The sequence below is a fragment of the Bombina bombina genome, chromosome 3 (genome assembly GCF_027579735.1).
Source record: "Bombina bombina isolate aBomBom1 chromosome 3, aBomBom1.pri, whole genome shotgun sequence".
In the NCBI taxonomy this organism is placed as follows: domain Eukaryota; kingdom Metazoa; phylum Chordata; class Amphibia; order Anura; family Bombinatoridae; genus Bombina; species Bombina bombina.
In genome coordinates this window covers 1222108374-1222117590 of record NC_069501.1, presented here as the reverse complement: position 1 = coordinate 1222117590, position 9217 = coordinate 1222108374, and positions in this window count along the sequence as shown.

Sequence of the window (9217 nt, the reverse complement as noted above, 5' to 3'; positions counted from 1 at the left end):
CCCTGCCATAATGTTTTTTCCGGTATGGCTGACAAGGTGGCAGAAGTGACAACACTCAATCATCTTCTAGATGTCAAAATCTGCAATGAAGTGATGTCTGCAGACATTGCAGATTTTGACATCTAGAAGATGATTGAGTGTTGTCACTTCTGCCACCTTGTCAGCCATACTGGAAACAACCATTATGACAGAGGAATGGGCAGCAGACAGCATTTTACAGATTCTCTAAGGACACCGTCACCGAGCTAATGTGTTTTTTTTTTTTGTCTGAGTGACCAGACGTTAAGTCTGTTACAGAGTGAGCCATCAGCAATTATGACAGGGGATTCAGGGGAATGTACAGCAACCAGCATTTTACAGATTCTCTAAGGAGATCGTCACCAAGCTAATGTGTTTTTTTTTTGTTTGACCGTGGAGTGAGCTGTGTGTCCTAGTAAGTAACCCTGTTGTTGTGTGACTTACCCCTTTCTTTGCTGCATGTTGGCTGGTCCTGCTTCTTCCCGTGCTCTCTAGCTCGACCTGCACAGCGCCTGGCTGGCTCCTCCCTCTTCCTCTCTAGTATCTGGTCATGTGTTCCTTGTGCTGTGTAGGAACGTGACCAGCAGGCTGGAACTGGAGGAGGCTAGCATAGCAGCATGGGGTATGTGGGAGTTCTTCCGACTGAACACGGGGAGGCGCGCTGCTCATATTACTACTCAGTAAGTCAGTCTAAAAATAAATACACTGGCCCAAAAACTCAATAAAACAATTTTATATATATATATATATATATATATATATATATGTTTTATATATATATATATATATATATATATATATATATATATATACGCTCATAAACTTCACAGAAGCACCAGGGCTGACAGGGGGGCAGACAGGGAGGGGGGTCAAATGCCCCATGTTGACCCCCTGTAACGCCACTGATCAGTAGACATGTGCATGGCAAAAAAATTCGGTTCGGTTCGATTCAGATTTTTTTCGAATTTCGGTTCGGATCGATTCGAATTCGGAAAAATTTGAATAAATTCGGTTCGCATTTGTTTCGGATTCATTCGGATTCGAATAAATTTGGTTCGGATTTGTTTCGGATTCTTTCGGATTCGAATAAATTTGGCTGGATTCGATTTGATTCGGTTCGGAAATTCGGAATTTCGGTAAGTGTTAGGTGGGATTATACTAGTATTATGTACTAAATTCGGCTGGATTCGGTTCGGTTCAGTTCGGAATTTCGGTAAGTGTTAGGTGGGATTAGACTTATACTGTACAATAGTAGTGTAATCCATGGCCATCCGAATTTACCGAATAAATCCGAAGTAATTTGGATTTATTCGGTAAATTCGGCAGTATTTTAATTTGGAAATTCGGTTCGATCCGAATCGCAGAATTTTCTGAATTTTCCGAATTTCCGAATCGATCCGAAACGAATCGCACATATCTACAGATCAGTATACAGCAAATACAAATTAAACTGACATGTTTCACTACAATTTAAGTTGCATTTAGTTTTAGATTAGTGACAGATAAATAAGTGTATTGAGAAAACTTCACCTGCATATAGTTGATGGGATAAATCTGTGAGATGTGTAGGTGTAAAATGCTTACAGAATATCATGAGAATTATGAGAGAGATTCGGGGCTGAATGTTCTAAAGATTTATTTGTCCACCGAGAAATGCTCATTTCAGTTTTGCCAGTCTTGCAAAGCTCCCGCCAGGTGAAATGTAATTAAAAAAAGTGTCCCTCACTATACAAAATGAGTAGCGATGTGCCTTCCATAGGAAAGTATAGGGCTCTCTGCCTTTAAACATTTCAAGTGCAGTGAAAACAAATCTCAGCTGTGAGGAGGGGGCATGTTGTCTGTTCAGTATGTGTTCAGTATGACTTTTTTTTTTATATAATATTTTATTGAGGTCAAAAGTCACAAGAACAATAAGGTAATGTTCAAACATCCAACATGAAATTGGTAAACAAAATTTTCACATTATATAGCATTGTGACAAAAACATTACATGGGTGAACATACAATCTGGTAATATCATTGCAACAGTCGGCCTCAACATTTTCTAATAATACTGTGGAGTACCATATAACTGCAGAAAAGAAAAGCGAATAACAATACAAATAGTTTGTTATATATAAAGCAATAACTGACTATCTCGGTGACCCAAACGGAGGGTAGCAAAGTGTGAGGAGGGAGGGGGTGGAGGTGGGAGGGGAAGAGGTGAGGCAAGAAGAAGAGAGAAAAAGAAAAATGAAAAAAATTAAAGGGGGGGGAGTAAACAAATATTAACTCAAGCATCTAGAGTAATAACCTGAGTTTATCTGATGACTAGTTGTACTATGGGACAGACAATAATTACTCTATACTCATGGGAGATTGAGTGCTACCTGAAGGTCCACTTGGAGGGTCAATCAGCTGTCTCCAAGAGTCCCAAATTTGAGAGTGTAAGGCCACCTTGTTCTGTTGGGTAAATATTGGGCATTCCATTTGTTCGAAGTAGGACATGATCTTAACTACATCTGCCCATCTTGGGATTGTCTTTTGTTTCCAGAGTCTTGCGACTGCTAGTTTGGCAGCCGAAAACAGGTAAATGCTCTGGAAAATGGTGGGGATAGAGTGTGACTTAATACCTATATGAAATAGCATAGTTTGTGGGGAGTTACCAATCAGGGGGTCAAGGGTTGTTCAGTATGACTTTTAATATTGCGGTAACACTGTACCAAATGAGTTTAATTTTAATAACACGTTTTGCATCGTGTGAATGCAATATTAGAGGCAAACCTTTTCAGTACACCGTGAAATTACTTTAAAGTTGAGCGATTGTAGCTGCTGAAAAATGCAACATTAATGTGAAGTGTAATAAAATGCCTCTTGGTGAGACTACCTTCTAACAGATTAGATCCATTTAGAACATTTCATCTGCAATCTCGTTTATGAATTGGATACTTTTATAACGTCGATTCTTTGAAAATTGGGTCCTCAAAAACACCTTGGGAACTCCCCTGTCTCTCCCATTTTCTGAAACTGTCAGTTTTACTTTAAATAGAACACATGCAAAATGCAAAGTAAATTTGTAAAAGATACACAGAAATAAACAAAGTATGATCCTAATTTTTTAAAGTTACACAGAAAATAAGACTTAAAAGACAAAATCTGAAGTCTAATGTGATATAAAATACAAAGCACAAAGTGTAAATGTAGCAAAACTCCCATGACATGCAGTGCTATATTGCACAGGGTTTGTATCTCCTTCACATCCAGAAAAGAGGGGAATGAAATGCAGGACTCTATATGTCATGCAGCTGCTTGGGGTACCCAATTTGCAAGAGATGCAGCTTTACAATTCACAGATTCATGGCTCATATACAGCTAATCAGTGTTGATTTATAGATTGATACCTGTATATAAAGCAATGGTAAATTGTTGGTGATACCACACATGGATTAAAAGCAAATTGAATTGGTGCTCTTCCTATAACCTGTGCTTAAGGGTTCTACAAGTCCAAATTCATCTCTGTTATCTCCTTTGTCAAGTAAAATCATTTTGAAGCACAAATATTTATTGTGCAAAATATTGCATATATTCGGCTAGATTACGAGTTTTGCGTTAGAGGCTATGCGGTGCTAACGAGCAGTTTTCTCTCACCATTCACTTACCTGCAGCGCTGGTATTACGGGTTTTTACAAACCCGTCATTAAAAGACAAGAAGTGAGCGTTGAGCAAATTTTTGCTCATTACCGCACTCCAATACCAGCGCTGCTTAAGTCAGCGGTGAGCTGGTCGTACGTGCTCATGCACAATTTCCCCATAGGAATCAACGGGGAGAGCCGGCTGAGAAAAAGTCTAACACCTGCAAAAAAGCAGCGTAAAACTCACTAACGCAGCCCCATTGATTCCTATGGGGAAATAAAATGTATGTCTACACCTAACACCCTAACATGAACCCTGAGTCTAAACACCCCTAATCTTATACTTATTAACCCTAATCTGCCGCCCCCGACATCGCCGACACCTGCATTATATTTATTAACCCCTAATCTGCCGCTCCGGACACCGCCGCCACATACATTATACTTATAAACCCCTAATCTGCTGCCCCCAATGTCGCCACCACCTACCTACACTTATTAACCCCTAATCTGCTGCCCCAACGTCGCTGCCACTATACTAAATGTATTAACCCCTAAACCTAAGTCTAACCCTAACCTTAACACCCCCTAACAAATATAATTTAAATAAATCTAAATAAAATTACTATAATTAACTACACATTATTCCAATACCTATAAAATAAACCCTAAGCTAGCTACAACATAACTAATAGTTACATTTTAGCTAGCTTAGGGTTTATTTTTATTTTACAGGCAAGTTTGTATTTATTTTAACTAGGTAGAATAGTTATTAAATAGTTATTAACTATTTAATAACTACCTAGCTAAAATAAATGCAAAAGTACCTGTAAAATGAAACCTAACCTAAGTTACAATAACACCTAACACTACACTATAATTAAATAAATTTACTAAATTAAATACAATTACCTAAATTAAATTAAATTAGCTAAAGTACAAACCACTAGACACAATGCTCATGGCTGATGTATAAAAAAGCCCCCCAAAATAAAAAAAACCCTAGCCTAAACTAAACTACCAATAGCCCTTAAAAGGGCCTTTTGCGGGGCATTGCCCCAAAGTAATCAGCTCTTTTACCTGTAAAAACAAATACAAACAACCCCCCCAACAGTAAAACCCACCACCCACACAAACAACCCCACAAATAAAATACTATCTAAAAAAACCTAATCTCCCCATTGCCCTGAAAAGGGCATTTGGTTTGGCATTGCCCTTAAAAGGGCAGTTAGCTCTTTTACAGGCCCAAACCCTAACCTAAAAATAAAACCCACCCAATACACCCTTAAAAAAACCTAACACTAACCCCCTGAAGATCGACTTACAGTTCTGAAGACCGGACATCCATCCTCAAGGAAGCAGCAGAAGTCTTCATCCAACCGGGCCAAAGTCCTCAACAAAGTTGGGAGAAGTCTTCATCCAACCGGGCCAAATCCTCAACGAAGTCAGGAGAAGTCTTCATCCGACGACTACCCGCCGAATGAAGGGTACTTTAAGTGACGTCATCCAAGATGGCGTCCCTTAGATTCCGATTGGCTGATAGAATTCTATCAACCAATCGGAATTAAGGTAGAAAAAATACTATTGGCTGATAGCCAATAGGATTGAGCTTGCATTCTATTGGCTGATTGGAACAGCCAATAGAATGCAAGCTCAATTCTATTGGCTGATTGCATCAGCCAATAGGATTGAACTTTAATCCTATTGACTGATTGCATCAGCCAATAGGATTTTTTCTACCTTAATTCTGATTGGCTGATAGAATCAGCCAATCGGAATCTAAGGGACGCCATCTTGGATGACGTCACTTAAAGGTACCTTCATTTGTCGGATGAAGAGGATGCTCCGTGTCGGATGTCTTGAAGATGGACCTGCTCCGCCTCGGATGGATGAAGATAGAAGATGCCATCTGGATGAAGACTTCTGCCCGTCTGGAGGACCACTTCGCCCGGCTTGGATGAAGACTTTTCCCAGCTGCGTTGAGGACTTCTGCCTGGTTGGATGAAGACTTCTGTCATTTCCTTGAGGATGGATGTCCGGTCTTCAGATCTGTAAGTCTATCTTCAGGGGGTTAGTGTTAGGTTTTTTTAAGGGTGTATTGGGTGGGTTTTATTTTTAGGTTAGGGTTTGGGCCTGCAAAAGAGCTAACTGCCCATTTAAGGGCAATGCCCATCCAAATGCCCTTTTCAGGGCAATGGGGAGCTTAGGTTTTTTAGATAGTATTTTATTTGGGGGATTTGTTTGCGTAGGTGGTGGGTTTTACTGTTGGGGGGGTTGTTTGTATTTTTTTTTACAGGTAAAAGAGCTGATTACTTTGGGGCAATGCCCCGCAAAAGGCCCTTTTAAAGGGTTATTGGTAGTTTAGTTTAGGCTAGGGTTTGTTTGTTTTTTGATAGGGTTATTAGATTAGGTGTAATTAGTTTAAATATCTGTAATTTGTTTATTATTTTATGTAATTTAGTTTTAGGTTTTTTTTGTACTTTAGCTAATTTAATTTAATTTAGGTAATTGTATTTAATTTAGTAACTTTAATTATAGTGTAGTGTTAGGTGTTATTGTAACTTAGGTTAGGTTTTATTTTACAGATACTTTTGTATTTATTTTAGCTAGGTAGTTATTAAATAGTTAATAACTATTTAATAACTATTCTACCTAGTTAAAATAAATACAAACTTTAAAACTATATTGTAGCTAGCTTAGGGTTTATTTTATAGGTAAGTATTTAGTTTTAAAGGACTAGTAAACACAGTAGATTTGCATAATCAACAAATGCAAGATAACAAGACAATACAATAACATTTACTCTGAATTTCAAATAAGTAGTAGATTTTTTTCTAACAAATTTCAAAGTTATGTATATTTCCACTCCCCCTGTACCATGTGATAGCAATCAGCAAATCACAAATGCATATACGTATAGTCTGTGAATTCTTGCACATGCTAAGTAGGAGCTGGTGACTCAAAAAGTGTAAATATAAAAGACTGTGCACATTTTTTTTAATGGAAGTAAATTGGAAAGCTGTTTAAAATTACATGTTGTATCTGAATCATGACAATTTAATTTGACCTGAGTGTCCCTTTAAATAGGAATAATATAGGTAATGATAGGAATTTTTATTTAGATTTATTGTAATTATATTTAAGTTAGGGGGTGTTAGGGTTAGGGTTAGACTTAGGTTTAGGGGTTAATAAATTTAGTATAGTGGCGGCGATGTTGGTGGCGGCAGATTAGGGGTTAATAAGTGTAGGTAGGTTGCGGCGACATTGGGGGCGGCAGATTAGGGGTTAATAAATATAATGTAGGTGGCGGCGATGTTGGGGGCAGCAGATTAGGGGTTGATAAATATAATGTAGGTGGCGGCGGTGTCCGGAGCGGCAGATTAGGGGTTACAAATTTAAGTTTAGTGTTTGCGATGTGGGAGGGCCTCGGTTTAGGGGTTAATAGGTAGTTTATGGTTGTTAGTGTACTTTTTAGCAGTTTAGTTATGAGTTTTATGTTACGGCGTTGTACCATAAAACTCTTAACTACTGACTTTTAAATGCGTTAGGACTCTTGACAGGGTAGGGTGTACTGCTCACTTTTTGGCCTCCCAAGACAGACTAGTAATACCGGCGCTATGGAAGTCCCATAGAAAAAAAGACTTTATGAAGTTTACATCAGTCGTTTTGCGGTAAGGCCAAAGAAGTGTGCGGTACACCTATACCTGCAAGACTCGTAATAGCAGCGGGCGTAAAAAAGCAGCGTTAGGACCTCTTAACGCTGCTTTTTTACCTTAACGCACAACTCGTAATCTAGCCGATTGTTTTTATTTTAGAATTTTAAGGGACACCCATATAAAAGAGCAGCATTAAAACATTCAGATTTTCTTTTTCTTTTTTTGCTTGAAAAATATGAAGGGCTGTGAAAATTTAGATTTAAAGTAATAAAATATCAATTACATACTTCCTGCTAATACTCATTGGCTGATTCTTAGTCCTAATGCTGATTGGCTGATAGGCACTTCCTGCAACCGTTCATTGGTTGAAGGGTACAATAAGTATTAGCAGAAAGCACACAACAGTTTCACTTAAATTTAAAAGGCTTTTACTTTTTTCAGACAAAAAAAAATCAGAATGTTAACCCCTGCCCTTTCATATGGACGGAACATTATGTCCCTTTAATATATCAATACTAATATATTAGAGCACCTGGACAGAAAAATATTGTTTAATATCCACTTAAAGTCTGAGGACAACACCCAACAACCTCAAACAGACTTCAGAATACTTTCCAGATGACTAACATACCCTCTTTCACGCTGAGTTCCGCCTTGATACAACACAAATGATAATCTGTAGGTATTGAAAGGCTAGTTTTTTTAGTGCTCTTTTTAAAAAAAAGGAAGGAAAGAAAATAATGGTTATTCATTACAATCAAGGCTTCTTTTGATATATGATATATGATGCAAAGCAAATATAAATACGTGTGCATCAAAGAAAGACATATAAGAAAAAGCATCATCATTAAGTATTATTATTTGTCATTTTCCTTACTTGAAGTTAACATTCTATAAATAAAATCTGAATTAAAATCAAAGTGCAGAAATTTCTGTATTTCCTGCGGTCCACACAACAATTTTCAGAAGCTCTTGTGAGTATTTCCCATTTAGGGCTAAATTACGAGTGGCGCGTGAATGAAAAGGGGTCTAGCGTGGTTTTTACGTGCATCGGAAGTAGTGCGCATATTACGAGTTGAAAGTAAACGTATTCGCTTGAGCGCAATTTAATTTAGAAACAAAATAATACATAAAATATATTTAAAAGTAAAGTTACACTCATATTAACACTGTACAGAAAAAATTATTTCAAACAATATTGCATAAAAAAGTTATAAGGGCTCAAAGATATGAGGTCTCAGGTTTTAGAAAAAAAAGGCTGCAAACGGCTTTAACATAGAGATACATGCATATACATGTCTAAATATGTGTATGTATGTGTATATATATATAATATACCGTATATATATATATAATTCCAAGTAATAGATCCACACTCGCTGAACTTTAAAAAAAAATAGTTTATTGTGTACAGTGACGTATCGGGGAGCCAACTGTATGATGAAGGGGACAGTTGGCTCCCCGATACATCACTGTACACAATAAACTATTGTTTTTTCAATAGTTCAGCGAGTGCGGATCTATTACTTGGAATTGGATATTGCTGCTCCTGACACCCTGGCTCGTATCTTAAGAGGTAAGAGTGCAAATCCCTATAAACTTTCGTATATATATGTGTGTTTGTTTATGTGTGTACATATGTATTTATATGTGTATTTACAGACATATATACACATATAAACACATAAATACATATGTACACATATATACACATATAAACACATAAATACAAATGTATACATATATAGACATATATAAGTGCATTGGAGCTGAAATCATGAAAAATCATATTTATGCAATAATAAACGCCTAGATTACGAGTTTTGTCAGTAATGGTGTGCAGTGCTAACGAGCAGTTTAAGCTCAACGCTCACCTACAGACAGCACTGGTATTACGGGTGTTTACAAACCCGGCGTTAGCCACAGAAAAGT